The sequence below is a fragment of the Cupressus sempervirens genome, chromosome 1, assembly GCF_028749045.1.
Source record: "Cupressus sempervirens isolate cs-2001-9-10 chromosome 1, ASM2874904v1, whole genome shotgun sequence".
Classification (NCBI taxonomy): domain Eukaryota; kingdom Viridiplantae; phylum Streptophyta; class Pinopsida; order Cupressales; family Cupressaceae; genus Cupressus; species Cupressus sempervirens.
This window is the reverse complement of record NC_143118.1, coordinates 633,535,798-633,555,664: the sequence shown is the minus strand read 5'-3', so window position 1 is coordinate 633,555,664 and position 19,867 is coordinate 633,535,798. Positions and strand designations below refer to the sequence as shown.

Here is a 19,867-nt window from a genome sequence, read left to right as displayed (position 1 = left end):
TGTGCACACTATAGTGTGCTTATGCTATTCAAAACTTTGCATTCTACCAAGCCTAAGGCTTGGTTTTTCCTTGGGGATCCAACCCAAAGTTTTAAAGTCTCTAAATTGGTCTAAGATGTGTTTTGCTACAAACACACAAAAAATGATTGATTTGTCTTGTGTGCTCTCCTTTAAGTTTCCTCGTGGTTGAGCATCAATAAAATTAGGTTACATGACATTGTAGGTCTCTGTGTTAGCTATATAACCACATAATTAATTTTTTATTTGAACTATTTCAAACCTTTCAACTATAATTTCTTTTGAATGTATTTCCATTTTTTGTCAAAAACCAACATGTACTAATTGGGTTGTATATTTTAGGTCATTCATCAAATTTTACAACAACTTGGTTTTTTAGAAACTAGACTTCATTCTACACACTTTGAAAAAAAAAGAAATTTTCATTTTAGATTAGTTTTCAATCATTTCTAGGGGGAAAACATAGATATTTCAAGTTTTTGGGATGTGTCCAATTAAAAAATTCATTAAAAATAATACGCATTATAAACTTACCCAAAAAATATGGGATAAACTACATAGTGTTAGGTAACTTTTGACCAAAGTGATTAAAGAATTTCAAAAAACAAGTTAAAAATTTATGGGGGTCACACTTTGTACTGTGTTATATTTATTCTGAATAAATAGTACCACTTTCTATGGCCCCCCTTTTTTGAGGACCTAAAACTAAACCATTTTGAAAAAAAAAAATAGTAGTTTAGAAACTAGATTTAAAGGACTACTACTTTTGTTTTTTGTCATATCTTAAAATTTTGAGCATAAGTATATTTAATTTTTGTTGAAGTTTAGAAATTGTTGATTTCTTTAAAAAGGTATCCACTTATACCCCCCTTTTGGCACTACAACTTGGTGCACTTACCCTCTTAGAATTGTCTATTTTAATCAATGCTAATTGTTCTTGTATCGATTGAACCATGTGTCCAGCAAAATTATATCTTACTAGTTCATTGAAACAATGGATGTCCCAAATGAATTGAAAATTGTTGGCACCCACTTCCCTATTATTTTTCGGTCTGAGGCAAAATGCTAGTGAGGATATAGTATCCTAAACCCATGGTACAAAAATATTAAAATCATAAGGAGGCTTATGGTTCTCCACCCAATGAAGCCTTTTCCTTTGCAACTATTAGACACTTTATAAATGAATCTTTCCCATTTGGTGGGACTATCTCATATTGCTCTGCCAGCAATCCTAGGTCAATATGGACATTACTATTTTGTCAGTCAAACCCTAGGTCTAACAAATTGAGAAATTCTTCTTAGGTTATTGATAAAATTTCTTCTTGAATTTTTAATTCAAAATTGCTCTTCTCTCTTCATCATAATTTTCGACACAAATCAAGACAATTTCTAGGCAAGGGAAAACTTTAGGCAACAACATGTAACCCAAACCTACATCCCACAAAGCAACTTTATTGGTTTGTGCACCTATCATTGGGTTAAATTTTATAAAATCAAACCTCTTTGGCCTAGTTTCCTTACTGCACAATGTATATTTAATTGTTATAACTCTCCTTTCACCATCAATAATAGGATCATAAACATCGTGATACTCATTAGTGAAAACAAGGACTTATATTACTTTTCTACAGTCTATTAAAGTTTTCTCATTTACTCGCCCTTGGCCTTGAGTTTTTTCTTTCCCCATTGTCCTTTGGAAGAATGAAAAAACATAAATTCACAGATATTCACTAACAAAAACACAGAAGTAACTAACTTTTTCAGAAAACCCCAATTTAAGAAAACCCTAATTGTGCATGCAAGAATTAAAATTTCAAAATCAAGTTAGACTAAATATTTGACATTACAAAATTGGGATGCATCAAGCTAGATATCTTACCCAAAATTGAACTTTTAAATCTGGATAGATAGAAGTTAGAATGATTAAGGCTCTCACAAATTATAGTCTTGAAATCTTTGACGATAGTTCAATAGTTTATTTTAGCTCTACTGCTATGAGTAATGTTAAAAACCTTTCATTAAATGTAATGATATATAATTATATTATAATGGTAACATAATCTTTCTAAATCATACCACATAATCTTTTTGACAAATTGCATGTCAATGTGTTACATTTTCAGAGTGATTTTTTAGATTTTTTTTGAAACCAATACAACTTCAACCATTCATCTCTCATAATCCAGTGATTATTATGATTTTAAAATATTAATAATTTAATACACACTAATGAATATTAGCCATTAACTATATTCACTTAGAATAACTTATCCATGAAATTTGAACCAATCACCATTAAATGATAAAGTTTGGCCACATTAAAATATTAAATAAAACAAAAGTGCAATTCAATTTTTTTATTTTTTATAATAGGAAAAATTTCATTACAATTCAAATATGCACATAGACCATATGTATTAACGATTGGTATAATCAAAACAAAAAGGAAAAGTAATAGGACTTCAAATTTCATAAAATATTTTCATATTTTATTTTTTAACATACGTGATTACAATTTATATCATCGAAAAACCCTGGTAAGCTACTACCACCAGAGGGAGACATAGTAGAGGGACTAGATAGTATCTGGCTAAGGCTCCCTTCCTTTTGTGTAGAAGTCTGAAGAGAGGATAACATAAAATAATTCTTGTAGCCACTGATCATCCCCAAGATTCTCTAGTTGGTGTCACTTCTAGAGGAAATCTGATGCAGAGCCCTCTATATTTATCTTCAAGGAATCTTAGTTCAACTCAAGGAATTCACAATAGGCTGGTACACCCTCAAGGAACCAAGAACATCTCAAAGATTACAATAAAGAACCCTGACATTATACACCAATAAAGACAACATCTTCACTCACACAATCAGATTGCTATGTCTGATTGCATTGTTTATAAATTCAGTTCTAAGTATCTTCCTGAAAAACCCTTTTGAGAAATTGTTTCAAACTAGGTATAGTAAAACATATTCAAAGATGGTACCCATCCAATAAACCAATTAGAAGTTATGGTCTTTGTATCAAGACCCATTTTCTCTGTCATAAACCAAAACCAAAACTGGTAACCCTGCTTAGGGCATCAAATATCTTTCACAAAAAAAAATTTAAATAATCTCAAAAAAATTCTACATTATCCATCTATGATTCTAGTTTCCAAATCTATAAGCCATTTATTGTTCCCATTCATATATAATTTTTCAAGCACAAATCCCTGCCTTCATCTTGAATGGATATCTTTAAAAACTAGTTTTCACTCAAATCATCATAACTTTTCCAAATCTAAATGAAAATGATTCAAACCAGTTGGAAATGAAAGGTAGTTCACATATATTTCCAATGAATATCATTAGAGATCTTGAGCCTCCAAAATATGTCCGCATCACACGCTGCAACATGACTGTATTCAGCGAATCTCAAATCTGCAAACATCCACTTTCACCAAAATACCCATAACTTATTCATTTCTTCATAAAATTGAACCAAACCAAAAGCATGAGAAGAAGGATTCATCATACTATATATCCATTACTATATTACATGGTTTCCAGGCTGTACATTTCCGTACAAGGCCTGCAAACTACTCTAAAACTAAAAAAACCAATCAAAACCACAACAATAAAATACACCAAAAATGTATCAAAGTATTTCCTCTTCTCCAAATTGATTTGGTTCGACCATACAATGGTTTTTATATCCATTTGACAGTTATAAACCTTCCTAACTACCCCCAAGACCAACCATATACCTTTTTTACATCATTTTTCTATTATTAGCAACTTTCTCAATGTTGCATTTTACAACTTTTTACGCAACTTTTACATTTTTGACACAAATGGCTTCATAGCCTTTACAAATTGACCCAAATACAATATAAATGACTCAAATATATTTAATATCATAAATAATGAATCTTAACTTTCTCATGTTCTTGTATTTAATGTGCTCCTGCACCAAAATCCCTCCCAATCTGTGCTCACTTCTAATGATGTGTGAGCTACTCAACATCAAGGTTCAGTAGAAATGGTTTCCTGGGCACATTTACTCTTAGTTGTATAATCTTAGGAAAATTATTTGCCCAAGGAATTCCAAACTCAATTTCTAAAAATATAATAATATGCACATCATCATCGAGGTACTCTTCTATGAAAACTTTCCTCAGAAGCATGATAATATCCACCTTTCCCCCTAGGTCCAATAGAGATGCCAAGAATTGAGATGAAATGTCAGTGTTAACTCTATACCTATTTTCACTCTCTAGAAATTCACTGAGCACCATCCTTATAGCCTTCTTGGTGAAGGCTCCTAACAAGAGATAACTTTAAGAAACCACTGCTCACCCTCCCGAAAAGTATAAAATTGTGGCAAATCACGTGTTTTGGAGGAATAATTTTTAATAGTGATGATGAATTGTGTCAAAATATAAATATTTGGTGGTGAGCTTTTAATATTGTATACCATTTTTATTATAAAAAAATGGCGACTAGATTTTTTTAAAGGAAAATTATTAATATTAATGATGAATTATGTTTCAAACTATGGATATTTGGTTGCAAATTTTTTTATAATGGATACCATGTTTATAAAAATATGACAAAACTATTTTCCAAATATTTGAATTAATTTATTTGTCATGGCAAATGGTTTTAAAAAATTTATTGTTTGAATAATTGGAAATAATTATTACATTTAACATTCTAGGTGATTCAAGTTTTCATTCTTGAAGAATGACATGTGTGATGATTCTAGAGAGAGTTTTTAGTAAAGGAGATATCTCAACACATTCCATCTGAAATGCACCTTCCACCATTCATCTTTCTTCATCGAATGGTTGTGATTTGATGTTGGAGTTGCATCGGGTCGTACTCCGATCACTATAATGTCAAGCTCACATGACACATGTCTATTGGATTTATAACATATCAAGGGCCAAAGGTGAATTTTGGGCCTATTGTTGGTCTTTATAATATTTACAAAAAAAATCTTGACATAATCATGATACATGGTATAATTGATCCTACCAATAAGCACACAATCAATCATACCACTTGTCATGATTCTCCCAAGAATTTTTTGTAAAGATTATGAAGACTAACAATAGGCCCAAAATTCACCTTTGGCCATTGATATATTGTAATTGAATGAACATTTTACATTGTGAGTGTATGACCACATTTTCAGACACTAGAAAAGTAGAATTTTTTTGTCATTCTTTGGTAATATTGGATAGAAATATTAATTAATAGAATCAATTAAGGTAATTTGAATCAATTAAGATTTTACCTTTCAATTTTCATTGACAAATATGTATGACATCATATAACTATTCATTACCTTGATAAAATAATGCCTTAAAGTTAAGGCTTGAATGAAAACATCATCTCATCTAAGGACATTATTTTCTGATTGTTTGATGATCTTACATCAATGTTAAAGCTTCATTTCTTATCACCATTTCACAGCTAACACACTTTTCTTATTGTTTCTATGGAGTGGCCATAGGTTTTAATTATTTTATAATAAAGAATTGTTATGTCCACCTACATGGCCATGACAGAGGTAACGAATGTCTTATCATAAGTTTTTTTTCTAATTTCACCCTCTATTGCATTAAATATGAAAGATTTGGAGATTTTTGGATAGTTATCATTTATCTTACAAATTATTAGATCTTTAGGATAGTGAAAGAATTTTAATAAGGACTTATAAATAGATCAATCTACGCTTGTTAATTTACAATTATGAAAGCATATTTGTGAAAATAGTCTACAAGTGCTAGGTTCTCTTTGATTTTTCTCAAAAATTAGAATACTAATATTAGTTTAATTTTCAATGGACACTCCAATTTGTTTGAGATGTATATAGCCTTAGAGGATCAGAAGGTCATTTTGGGTCTAGTTAGAAACCCAATTCTAGTATTTGTTGCTATGGAGTTGGGAGCCTTCACCAAGAAGGCTATACAGATGGTGCTCGAACATGAATTTTTGGAGAGTGAAAATAGGTATAGAGTTAAAACTAACATCTTGTCTCTATTCTTGGCATTCTGTTGGACCTAGGGGGGAAAGGTGGATATTATCATGCTTCTAAGGAAATTTTTCAAAGAAAAGTATATCACCAACAATGTGCATGTTTTCGTATTTTTAGAAATTGGGTTTGGAATTCCTTGGCCAAATGATTTGCCTATGATTCTACAACTAGGAGTAAATGTATAAAGGCAACCATTTCTAATTATTGGTGTAAATATGTATTTACTATTTACACTTACTTAAATTTACTTAGATCAATGCATTATTTTATTATTATGCATTATTTTAGGTGAGACACTTAGGAGTTTTCTACTCTTCTAAGTTGTCATGTTGACAACACCAAAGTAAGCAACTCTAATTCAGCAAATGATGCCTACAACATTGGAGTTTGCATAATTAACTTAGTTATCATGTAGACAACATAGTTATTAGCACTCCTAATTAAACACATGTTGTCTACAATATAATTTTGCTACTACACCTTTGTAGGCTTATCTTCTCATCATCACACTTACTCTTGTGCTTAATGGAGGATAATCCACTTCTGGTGGACATGTGCTTCGTTGTAAGACTTATTAGTGTCTTGACTCCTAGATGTTCTAGAAGCATTCCAAAGGCCTTTATATATAAGCACTCCTAGTGTACTTGAATAATTAATTGAATAATATGTTGTTATTCTGATCATACTCTTTTGGTCTACTATTGTGCTTGTGCTTGAGTTCTTTGGTCTTGGGTGAATTTTTCCCTAAGGCAAATTCTTACATGGTATCAAAGCTTGGGGAATTTCTCTTAACATAGTTGTTCAAGATCATTTTTGCTTCAGCGCCTCATCTTAGATCTAAAGAATCCACACTCATTGAGAGCATCTAGAGCCAAAGTGGACCTCACCATTGCGTCCAAAATGTTGATTTAGTTAAAATCGAATATAAATTCACCTATATTGGGCCATAGTCAAATTAGATCATGAATCAACTATAAATTCACCTATAAAGGCAATCTTTGCAAAAAGATCATGAATGATTTGGCACCCTATGCTATTCTCATTCATTGCATGGCCCATGAAATGAATCTAGCTTTTGGAATTGCCAGCAATTTTGGTTGTGTAAGTAAAGTAGAATCTCTAATCAAAGAGATTTACCAATACTTCTATCAAAGTCCAAAATGTGTCAGGGAATTTCAATACATTGCTGAAGGACATACTGATGGGAGGATGCTTCTTAAAGATAATTATACCAGATGGATCTCTTTGGATGGACTGGTGCATCGAGTAATGTCTGAATACCTATCATTTTTTTTACTAGTGCACTCTCTACGAGATAGATTCGTTCGACAATTTTCAAGCCTAACTAATGTTAAGAGACTCCTAACTTTAGCAGCTATTCTACCCATGCTACAAGACATGACAAATATTATAAAAAAGGTTCAACACAGAGCTATGTACATTGCAGAATATAATAAGTTGCATAAACTGACATGTAGTATCCTAGATACTCTGTACCGATTAATACCATTAGATGAAACAAAGTTTACAAAGTGGTTAAAAATCTCAAATTTGAAAAATCCTGAGAACTTTTCACATATTGGTGCAAACAATGGGGTATATGCTAGGTAACATGGAGTTGACATACTAATGCAGTACTATGCCCATGTCAACCCCAACTCCAACCCCAACGAAGTAGAAAGCAAAGTTGAATTAGTACCAGAGAAGGTACTTTCAAGTATTACAAGTGAAGACTTCAAGAAGATCAAAGACTCTGTGCTTAACTCTGTCAAGTGAGTTTGCTACAATCTTTCATCAGAAATTAGATTCATATTCCCTCTACAGAAATTGCTTGAGGCAATGTCAACTATTTTTCCATAATATTGATCTCTAAACTATTCGACTGATTTTTGAAGAAGGACAATGGCTTTGATTCAACATTTTTGCAAACCTAAAGTAATCAATGAAGTCACTATAAATGGAATTTTAGAGGAATCTCGACTAAGAGAACAATCATATTGTTTTGCAAAGATAATGAGGGAACAATATGCTCTTATGGAGAATCCAAATAAAGAGGGAGCAGTAACAAAGCTTTGGAAAAACTTTGGTGAGAGCAATCAATTGAGAGAGGCAATACCAAAATATTTCAAGCTTACCAATTTATGTTTGACAATGATATTGGGTTCAGTGGAGGATGAGAGAGTTTTTAGTACTTTGGGCTTCCTGAAGTCAAAGGTTAGAAACAAATTAGACAAAAATTTGGATAATTGTCTGAGGCTCTATAATTCTAGGTATGAGGTAGAAAATTTACCTTATGACAGGGTTGTTAGCATTTGGAGAAACCAATGTCAAAGAAGAGGGATTGCCAACATTTCAAACCCAAGTGGCAGTGGCAGTGGTAGTGGCAACGGCCATGGTAGTGGTTCATATCCTGATATTGGAAGCAATGAAGATGATGTTGACTTTGACATGCATAGTGAGTATGACACTGACAGTGAATCTAGAAAAAACACAACGGATAATGAAATGTTGTATGCAATAAATGAGGAGGATTTTGATGATAGTGATGTTGAGCTAGTCTAGGCAAAACAGCTACTATAGCAGCATCTCAACCTCAAGTTCTAACTTTTGCGTAAGTCAAGTAGTAGGCTAGTAGCTCTGACCTAAGACTCTACCTACTAATTAATTATGTAACATGTTTGTAGAAGTTAATTTATAGCCTTCATTCACTGTCCCTTTATAGATGCTTAAATTATTATTTTTTGAAATGTTGATGTTACAAACTTCCATGTTGAGATTTTCATTGATTCTTAGTTTATTTAAGAAATTGTAACATAATACATTTAACAGAATAAGATCTATTTAAAAAAAATTGCATTGTAATTTATAATTATAAATCAGCCTATAACATAATACATTTAAAAATAATCAATTACAAACAGTTACAACCCTTTGCAAATGACTCAATGTCAAATTGAAATGACCTTGAATTCCCTTTTGCAAATATAAGGGAGCAACAATAGCCATAGGTCAGTTTGTAATTGTATATATAATTAGATTATTACTACATAATACATTATGTGCATACTGTTAGTGCTTATAACTTTTCTTGCACCCCGTTATGTTTTAGTCTAGAGTTTCTTTCTGTCTCAAAGTTGAACTTGAAGTTTTAGTTTACCTCAACTTCAAGTTTAGGTCCACCTTAGTCTTCGTGTGTCTAATCTGATCTCTTTTCTCAAGTTGGTCTTAGTTTAAGTTGAAGTCAAAGTTGAAACCCGGTCACCCAATTCTTCAACTTCAACTTCAGTGTCAATGTTGCACGCTAACTAAAAGTTGTATGCAGGTTTTAAATCTTCGAACCAAATCAAGGTGGGTCCTAGTACAACATTTCCCAGACATGCAAAGTTATGAATGAAAGGATTTAAAATAGTACATGTTTTGTTATGGAAAGATTTGGTTGAAGGATAAAATTGTCATGTCATGATCACCTAATTCAGCAGCATACATGCAGATTTGATATAGTATTTAAAACAAAGCACATAGCATCTTTTCAAATCCATGCTGCATGAGTGGGTAATTAGTGCACTTACTTGCCAAATCTATTCCTGTGATCTTCCATACAAATCTTTTCTTAAATGCATTCATTTTAGCCCGTTTTTGCTCATTCCATTTTCTTCGAAGAAATTCCCAGTATTGTCGGGTAAGAAGGGTGAGTAGTAGGCTTTGTCTCTGTTAAACTGTAAGTACATCTTCATACCTCCTTTACATTTCAAATTGTGTTTGCTTTGTTTTGAGGCATTTCAAGCCATATATTGTAAAGCCTATCTTTATTAGCAGTCATGACACTTTTCTGCCCAAAATTGCCTAAGCTAGAGAAACCTTCTTTGCCAAGGATGTAATAGCTAGAACTACCAAGAATGTAATAGCTAGAACTACCAAGTGGATAAAGTTAAAGGCCATGGCTACTCTAGATCTTTCTAGAAAAATTTCAAAAAGAAAAGATAAAAGGACTGCTAGGAAGCAAACTAATCGAGGTGTTCCTAATTTTGTTGTAGGTTTAGCTGAAGTCGAAGTTGAAGCAATTCCTAAAAAACTTCAACTTCAAGTTCAAGAAGAAACACTCCAAAAGGAAGGAGAGTAACCCGCTCAAGCACGAAGAAGGCATCAGCCATCAAAAGCAAGAATACCATAACCGTAGACTTGGAGACAGCAGAAGACTTACCTATGGCAGATAATGTATTTGAATCCCAGAATTTGCAAATGGCTATCGAAAACCAAGAAAGCAATCTCTCCTTAGTTAAATGTTCCCTTGATACTATAAAAGATCAAGCTATGTCGAAATGGCTAGAGACATCAATGGAGAAGAAAAGGAGCATAGTCCCAATATCTATGCCTATTGACAATCTGGTCAGTAAATGCCTTGGTAAGGCACCTAAAGTGAAAAAAGAAAGCACTGAAGCAAGAATCAATTTTGACAAAAGTTCAGGTCGATGGGTAGTAGAGATAGCTACACCACGAGAGGGAAGCTCTCATGATTTCGTAGTGCCACAAGACTTCCAAATAACAAAGGTTGATTTCGAAAAAGGGAACCGTGAAGTAGATATGGAATTCTTTGAAGTTTCTAATAAAGAGATCATGCACAGAGTATGGAAAGATGGGCAAGATAAGAAAGAAATGAAAGAAACAATAAAAAGTATGGCGCAATATATTAATGCTATATTACACCCTAAAGCAAAGCCAATCCGTGAGATGTTAGCCATTATTGATGTATCCTCTGCGACCAATCAACAATCATTGGAGAATCTACATAAGTGCAAAGCAGTAGCTAAAGTAGCAGGTGAATGGGTTCAAGATGTACTACATTATATCGTGAAGCACATAAGTCACTTGGATCATGCTTCAAAGGAAATAGAAAACATTTATAAAAAGGTGGAATCAAGTAATGAGGGATATGAAAAAGAAAAGAACAACTGGGTGAAAGTGGTGATGTGGTTGGAAGACATGCAAGAGCTTGGCTTACAAAAATTCTAGGCCGAATGTCCTGTAGCTAGTCTAGATAAAAAGGCCCTGTACGTCATCAAGGATTGCATTGAATGGAGAAATGAGGCTCTCACACAAGGAGTAATTGAAATTAAAGAAGCATTGCAAGAGCTTAGGGTCATACACCATATCATTCAAAATGATTTTAAGTGGTTTGCCAAATAGTTCATGGAAAAGAAGATGACTCTGCTGCCCAATCAGATGAAATAATCAAAGAGGTTCAGAAGAAGTTTCAGGAGTGGCAAGAGAAAAAGGCACTAGCTAAGAAGGACTTTTCCAACGTGGCTCATATAGAGGCTATGTTAATCATTAATCTGAAACATTTGGAAATGCATGAGGAAAAGGTTGTTGAATTGAAGAAGATGAAAGAAATCTGGAAACAAAGGTTTACCTACATCGGTTTGCCACATCAATCTATTATCTCAGCCTTTTCAACTGCCTACGAAACGTGTCTTGCATTTCAGTTATTAGTTACTTTGGCAAAAGACAATTAACTCCTGGCAAGGTAATTTTGGCATTGGTCCAGCCCCATGCCTATATATATGTAATAATTAGTATGTAGAAGAGGTTAGAATTCTCCAAAAGATCGATAGACGAAACTATTTTTGTTTATGATTTTCAAGTTAGAATTAACATTTCAGAATTTCTACAGATACAATGAAACTCTATAGTCTGATTTATGATTAAAAGCTTTGTAAGTGGATACTATTATCTACCTATTTAAATCAATGTTTCTAAAGATACTGTTTAAGCTTTTAACTATGTCTGTTACTTATTTTGAAATTGCCAATTCGTACTTGGCTGCTGTGAGAAATTAGTTTTATCAATTTGCCTACTCATAGTTTTAATTTTCAAATATGTGGATCATTTTGATAATTAAAATCGAGTGGTTCTTTTCAATTAAAGTTTATTTTGTATTGATGAGATAAAATAAGTTGATTCAACATTTTCAGCAGATTATTTTCCTAAAAGGTCTTTCTGTTGAGTTATAGATCAAAAATCTCATTGCAATAAAGGTAGTTGCGCCTATTTTCAATGAAGAAATATCAAGTAGAGAATTCATCAATTTCTTCTATAGGAATTCATTTGTTAGTTTACATGCTTTTCCTTTGTTTTTACATATGAATACATATGGAAAAAAACTATTTACTAACAATTTTTTGTGACTCCACTGGTGAATGATAAAATGGTTCTGCCTCATTATGAAGTGTTCCCAGTACTTCAACCAGGCTTAGGGTTTGATAATACACAAGAAGATATCATTTTTGATTTAAGTGCACAAGCCTGGAAACTTAGAACAATCCTAGAAAAATTTACTCAAGTTAACCGAGTGCTTGAAAGAGAAGAAGAAAGAGTTGAACTCATTAGGGGTGTACCTATTGCTAACAAAGAAGCAATAGTTGATAGACTAATCCCAAGGCCTTTCTGAGTGTTGAATGTTGGTCTATTCAGTAATAAATTGGCTAGTAGAAAGTACACTCAAAGTGAAGAAAGAAAGGGGTTCATTGATGAGTCTTATGAATTTGTAAAAGACCTTAACTTCACCCCTGATCTCTCCCAGAAACAAAAGAAGCTAGTCAAGAGTAAAAGTAGGCCAACTTCCCCTAGAAGATCCACCCCAATAGTTATGAACCTTCAAGCCTTAATATTGCCAGGGACATTAATACCTTCCCATTTAAGCATCCAACCTTTGAATTTCGTTCTCCCTACAATGGCTGCTAATCCTTGGGGTGCACAAGTAGGTTCCTTAGCTCTTGGGGGTAATCTTAATCCATTTCCTAAAGGTGCTAGAGAAGTGTTGCACAAATTCTATGGTGATGGAAAGAAGTCAACTGACTAGCACCTCAATGCCTTCAATACTGCATGTGTTGTCCTTGTTGCAGATGAAGATGTAGTTGTAAGGTTATTTGTATAGACTTTAATTGATGATGCAGGTGATTGGTTTCATTACTTTTCTCAAGGGTCCATTATTGATTGGAATCATATGTGTGTTGCCTTCGAGGACAGATTTAAATCCTCTAAAGATGAGCATACTTTACTACTCCAGTTAACTCTATTAAAGAAAGAAGTACATGAACCTATGAGAGATTTTGTAGCAAAATTCAATAAAATAATTCATAAGATTCCTACTACCAAGAAACCTAATGATGAAAATTGTAAAGGGTTCTTTGTTTATGCAATGCCCCTAGACATCAATTTTCACTTAAGAAGGAACAGAGTAGTAGATGTTGAAGCCACCCAGAGACTGGCAGTTGAACTAGAAGATTGGCCTTTTGGCCATAGGTAAATGGAAGAAAGAGATACAGAATTCTAAAACTCAATCACCTTCATCTAAAAAATCAGAGCCATTGGTTCAGAAGCTCATTAATGACATGATGACTATTAAGAAACAACTTACTAAAATGAACACTCATTATCAAGATATTCCAAGGAAATTTCTGGGCCAAAGTAGTTTTCAGGGAAAACAACTAACTTTACCCTCCAGTCAACAAAGATTACAGATTGAAGCTCCACCTAGCAAAAATAACATGTGTGTTTTTCATCTGACAAATGATCATGAGGGAACTTCTTGTCTTGAAAATATTAGATATCAGCAGCTCGAAGCAAAAAAAGTGGCTTCCACTAATGTGATAATAGAAGAAGAATCTTCTTAGGAACCTGGTGACTTCATAAATTATTGCCTTGAATATGAATCTGATTCTGATAGGGGTAATGACATCTTATTAACCTTAGAAGAGGCTTCATGTTCGGTCTTGACCCGAGGGCAGAGAGTTGAAGCAGCTAATATTCATGATAAAAATAAATCAACCCCCACTCAGGCCAAGGAGAAAAGGCCAAAAGGAGAAGGTGAAGATAAGTCATCACCTATTTCAATAGCTACTCCCCAAATCTTAAAGAAAGTGGCTGCTTCTGCTTCCACATTTGACATTGTTGAGTTTTGTAAGACATCAAGGATACAAATCTCTCTTGCAGAATATTTGAGGATGAACCCTAGTGAACTTAACGAGTTGATTGAGTATGTTAATCAGTCACCTCCTGACAAAGCAACCAAAAAGATCAATGAAGTCAAAGTCTCAGATGGAAACGAAATAGTTGCTCATCAAAAGAAACAATTTTCAAAAGGAAAGAAGTTAGAAACACAAAAATCTCATAATCAGGAAGAGGTAATTCAACCAAACCCAATCAGTCCTGAACCCTCTTATAATCACAAGCCTGATCCATTCTATGTCTCCCTCTTCTTACATGGCTTTAAGCTCAATAACTACATCATAGATTCAGGGGCTTTAGATAATATAATGCTAGTAGTAGTAGCTAAAGCTTTGGATCTTCCTTTAACTAAAACATTTGGCAAATGTTACTCCATGGATTCAAAACAAGTACCCTTGGTGGGTCAAATAAAAGATGCCCAAGTATCACTAGCGGCTTACCCTGAGAAAAGAATTAAGCTCACCATCTTGGTAGTAGATATCCCCACAAGCTATGGCATGCTTCTTAGTCAGACTTTCTATCGAGATCTAGGAGGGGAAGTTAAGATGGATTGGTCTCAAGCTGTGATACCTATTGGGAAGGAGAAAGTAACTTTATTACCTAAAACAAAATCCAAGTACATAGTCTTTCCATCTGACGATCCTAAATCTAAAATTCTTTATCAAGAAACTAATTTTGCTAACTATTTGATTATGTCTGAAAATGAGAAAATAGGTGAGAAATCGTTAGAAGGTGATATGCTATGGACCCTTGAGTTTGATGGGAGCTATTGTTCAAATGGATCTAGAATCAGAGTAGTTCTCATATCACCTGATGACCAGAGACTCCCCTTTTCTTATAAGCTTGCCTTTGAAATTACCAACAATACAGCTGAATATGAGGCTTTACTTCTAGGCATAGAGGAAGCCAAAAGAAGGAACATCAAGCTATTAAAAGCAAGAGGAGATGCTGAATTAATAGTGAAACAGGTTAAAGGTATGTTTTTAGTTAAAAACCAGAGACTAAAGCATTACAAGAATTGAGTATGGGATGAAATAGAAGGTTTTGATGCATTTGCAATTGAAGTAATCCCTCGAGAGCTAAATGACAAGGCAAACTCATTAGCAGTATCAGCTTCTTTGTTAATTCCTCATCCTGATTTCATAAATAAGAAGTATTCAGTTGAAATCATTCACAGACTGAGTGTCCCTGATAATAATAATTCTTGGCAAGTATTTAAAGACGATGCTCATATTAATGCTTTCTTGCAAAATGTAGAGAAATTCTCCATGAACTACATTGAAGGCTCAAATGTGGAATGTATGTAATTTTGTCCTAACTTGCCTGGTGACAATGATGTATTACAATTAAAAGGAAATGTGATACCTAAAGGCCTTGTTGAGCTTGAGAAACTTTTTGATAAACGAGATACTTTCTTAACTCAATATGTAACACCTAAAGAGAATCTAAATGCTGATTATGAAAAAGTGAATCTGGGAGATAAACATAATCCCAAAATTATCAATTTGGGAACTTGTTGTGATGAAGGAGAGAGAGTTAGATTCACTAAGCTCCTATCAGAATATGTTGATGTTTTTGCTTGGTCTTATGATGATTTGAAGACTTTTAGAAATGGTAAATTCAAACACCACATTACTCTGAAACTAGGAACTTCCCCTTTTAGGCAAAAATTGAGGACATATAATCCCAAAGTTTTTGATGCAATTTTTAGGGAAATAGACAAGATGTTAAAAGCTCACATTATTTTTCCAATTTATCATTCCACTTGGGTGGTGAACATAGTGCCAGTGAGGAAAAAGAACAGAGAAATAAGGATTTGTGTTGATTTTAGAAACCTTAATCAAGCAAGTTTGAAAGATAATTTCACTTTGCCAATAATGGATCAAGTCATTCAAATAGTTGCTAGTTCAGAAATGATGTCTTTTCTAGATGGTTTCTTAGGTTATAACCAAATAGAAGTTGCTGAAGATGATCAACACAAAACAACATTCACAACACCATGGGGAACCTTTGCCTACAAAAGAATGCCTTTTGGCTTAATAAATGCCGGTGCCACTTTCTAGCGAGCTATGAATTCAACCTTCGATAACTTATTGGATAGATGTATCACAGTATACCTTGATGACTTGACAGTGTTTTCAAGAAGACAAAAGAAACACCTGAAAGATTTGAGAAAAGTACTTCAAAAGTGTAGAGATCACGGAATATCATTAAATCCTAAGAAATCAATTTTTGTTGTGACAAAGGGAAAGCTACTTGGACACGTGGTCTCAAAAGAAGGTATCAAAATTGACCCAGAAAGAGTGAAGGCTATCCAATAGCTATGTCTTCCTATCAATCAAAATGGTGTTAAATCATTCTTTGGAAAAATCAATTTCTTGAGAAAATTTGTACCTGATTTTGCAAAAACTGTTAAACCTATGGCCAAATTACTAAGTGAGAAGCAAAGTTTCAAATGGGATGAGCCAGTGTCAAAAGTATTCAAGGAGGTAAAAGAAGCTATTGCTAAAGCCCCAATGCTTTTCCACCCTAATTTTAAAAACTATTTTATAATGTATTGTTATGCATTTGAGCATACCATGTCAAGCATACTGCTCCAAAAGAATGACAAAGGGGAAGAAATGCCAATCTCTTTTATGAGCATACCTCTAAAGAAACATGAGCTTAATTACTCTCTGTTTGAAAAGCAAGCTTTCACTATTGTAAAAGCAATAAAATATTTTAGATACTATATTCTACATTCTCATTTCGTAGTGTATGTGCTATCCACCGCAGTCAAGAGCATTCTCACACAATAGGATCTAGCAGTCAATAATAGGGCCACATGAGTAGCAAAGGTCCAAGAATTTGATTTGGATATTTGACCAACAAAATTGGTTCGAGGATAGGGCTTGTGTAAACTTATTGCAGAAGGTGAAAAAGAGGATTCAAATCCCACTTGCTTGTGTGTAAGTCTCCAAGATGAATGGTATTCAAATATTGCTTATTTCCTGAATTACGGAAGATGTCCTGATCACTTGAAAGGAAAGGACTAGTGAACTGTCCAACTCAGAGCAGCTAAGTTTGTTATAATTGATGATATCTTATATAAAAGAGGTTTATATGGCATGTTTTTGAGATGTGTTGATACTGACCAACAAGGTAAGCTATTGGAGACCTTCCATGATGGAGCCTGCGGGGGTCACTTTTCATCAACAGTAATGGCATTCAAGATCCTAAGAAGTGGGTACTATTGGCCAGGTATGTTTAAAGCTGCCTACCATTGGGTTAGGAACTGTGAAAAATGTCAACTATTTACCAAGAAACCACAATGGGCTGCTCGACCCTTAAAACTAGTGATCATAGAAGAACCATTTCAACAGTGGGGATTGGATTTTATAGGGCCTATTAATCTGAGTTCAAGTGCTAGACATACACACATTCTAATTGCTATGGATTATTTTACCAAATGGGTAGAGGCAATCCCAGTTAAAGCGACAACTTTGGAGGTGGTGTGCAAATTTTTGACAGAAAATATTCTGACTCATTTTGGTACTCTGAGTAAAATAGTGATAGATAATGCATAGAATTTTTCATCCAAGGAAGTTCAATTGTATTGTTATGATCATGGTGTCCATTTGTCCCATTCTTCGAATTACTTCCCTCAAGGTAATGGACAGGCTGAGTCCACGAACAAAAACTTGGTTAACATTATGAAAAAATTGGTGGATGAAAAGGGGAAAGATTGGCACAACAAGTTATATGAAGTAGTTTGGGCTATTAGGACTTCTCCCAAAAGAGTCATAGGTATGACACCTTTTGAATTGGTGTATGGAGTTGAGGCACAATTGTCCTTGCCTTTAGAACTAGCCACATTGAATTTATAAAAAGCAATTGAAGATGAAATATTCCATTCCTCCATTGAGAAGATAATACTATATCTTCAAAAAATAGAAGAGGAAAGAAGAGAGCTAGTGGATCACATCACAAATCATCAAGGGTTAAAAGGATTTTTGATCAAAAAGTGAGAACACGTAAATTCATGAAAGGAGACCAGGTGTTGTTATGGGACAAAAGAAGGGAACCTAAAGGAGCTCATTCTAAGTTTGAAAGTTTGTGGAAAGGTCCATTTGTAATATCTAAAGAACTAGGTTCAAATGCTTTCAAGCTATAGTATCCTAATGGAGATGAACTCCCCCTATCCTACAACTGGTAGAACCTCAAGTTGTACCATCTTTAGGTCAATTTTTGCATCTCATTGTAAATATCGTCTTTAGTTATTTTTCCTTTCTTGTTCTATTTTTTATTTTGTGTTGTCATCTTTTGAATTGATCTGCAAAGCCTAAGATCCTGGGTTCATACATGATCCTTTTAGTCTCATTCCCCAATAGGAGCCAATTGTTAGTGCTTATAACTTTTCTTGCACCCTATTATGTTTTAGTCCAGATTTTCTTTCTATCTTGAAGTTGAACTTGAAGTTTACCTCAACTTCAAGTTTAGGTCCACCTTAGTCTTCATGTGTCTAATCTGATCTCTTTTCTCGAGTTGGTCTTAGTTTAAGTTGAAGTCGAAGTTGAAACCTGATCACCAAATTCTTCAACTTCAACTTCACTGTCAATGTTGTACACTAACTAAAAGTTGTATGCAGGTTTTAAATCTTTGAACCAAATCAAGGTGGGTCCTAGTGTAGTATTTCCCAGACATTCAAAGTTATGAATGAAAGCATTTAAAATAGTATGTGTTTTGTTATGGAAAGATTTGGTTGAAGGATAAAATTGTCATGTCATGATCACCTAACGTAGCAGCATACGTGCAGATTTGATATAGTATTTAAAACAAAGCACACACGACATCTTTTCAAATCCATGCTGCATGAGTGGGTAATTAGTGCACTTACTTGCCAAATCTATTCCTGCGATCTTTCACACAAACCTTTCCTTAAATGCATTCATTTTAGCCCTTTTTTGCTCATTCCATTTTCTTCGAAGAAATTCCCAGTATTGTCGGGTAAGAAGGGCGAGTAGTAGGCTTTGTCTTTGTTAAACTGTAAGTACATCTTCATACCTCCTTTACATTTCAAATTGTGTTTGCTTTGTTTTGAGGCATTTCAAGCCATATATTGTAAAGCCTATCTTTATTAGCACTCATGATGCTTTTCTGCCCAAAATTGCCTAAGCTAGAGAAACCTTCTTTGCTCAGTTCCTTGCCTGAAATTCGTGACACATTCATGGTAAATAAAAGTTTATCTGAGTTAATTGAATGAGCCAAGAATACCCAGTCACGCCCCATTTATCAGAGGTTAGTTGATAGTGGATTATTAGAAGCCATTGCTTTTCCCATTGCTATCACATATCTAGAACTTGTCCTTGAATGTGCAAGCCATTATGACTCTGTTTCTGGATATATCAAAAAATCCTCAGAGGAAGTGATTGTTAGAATCAATAGAACCAGTGTCCATTCAGCCTTTAGAATTCCCCACAAGGAACCTTATTAGCCATGGATGTTTGAAGAAGCTGAGTGCCTGTATGCCGAAAACAAAAACAACTATGATAACAAGATAGCTTAGTCATGGCTTTTGAAACTAGCAGAGGGAGGTTCTAAACTGTCTAAGCCATTGACTATTGAACATTTTATAAAAGAAATTATAGACATGGTTCTTCTATTGAATAGGGTCAAAGGAAATGAGCATGCATTCCACTGGGAATCTTGGATGTACTTTTTCATACAGAATATTATTGAAGGGGTTAAATTCATTGATTGGTCTGATCTCATAGCAAAAAACTTGCATAGGGGTTTAATGGCTATTAACAACTGTGGCCCATTTTTCTTGTCTTCTTATCT

At 33.9% G+C, this 19,867-nt stretch overlaps 1 long non-coding RNA gene across 1 annotated transcript in view; it reads right to left on the bottom strand.

The window, feature by feature from the left end:
* Nucleotides 1–3,160: 3,160 nt before the first annotated feature.
* LOC149579516 (uncharacterized) overlaps nt 3,161–19,867 on the bottom strand; it is an 84,785-nt gene continuing 68,078 nt past the window's right edge. Inside the window, exon 4 of the long non-coding RNA XR_016358713.1 lies at nt 3,161–3,435. This is a non-coding gene — a long non-coding RNA (uncharacterized LOC149579516). The remainder of the gene's footprint in view (nt 3,436–19,867) is intronic.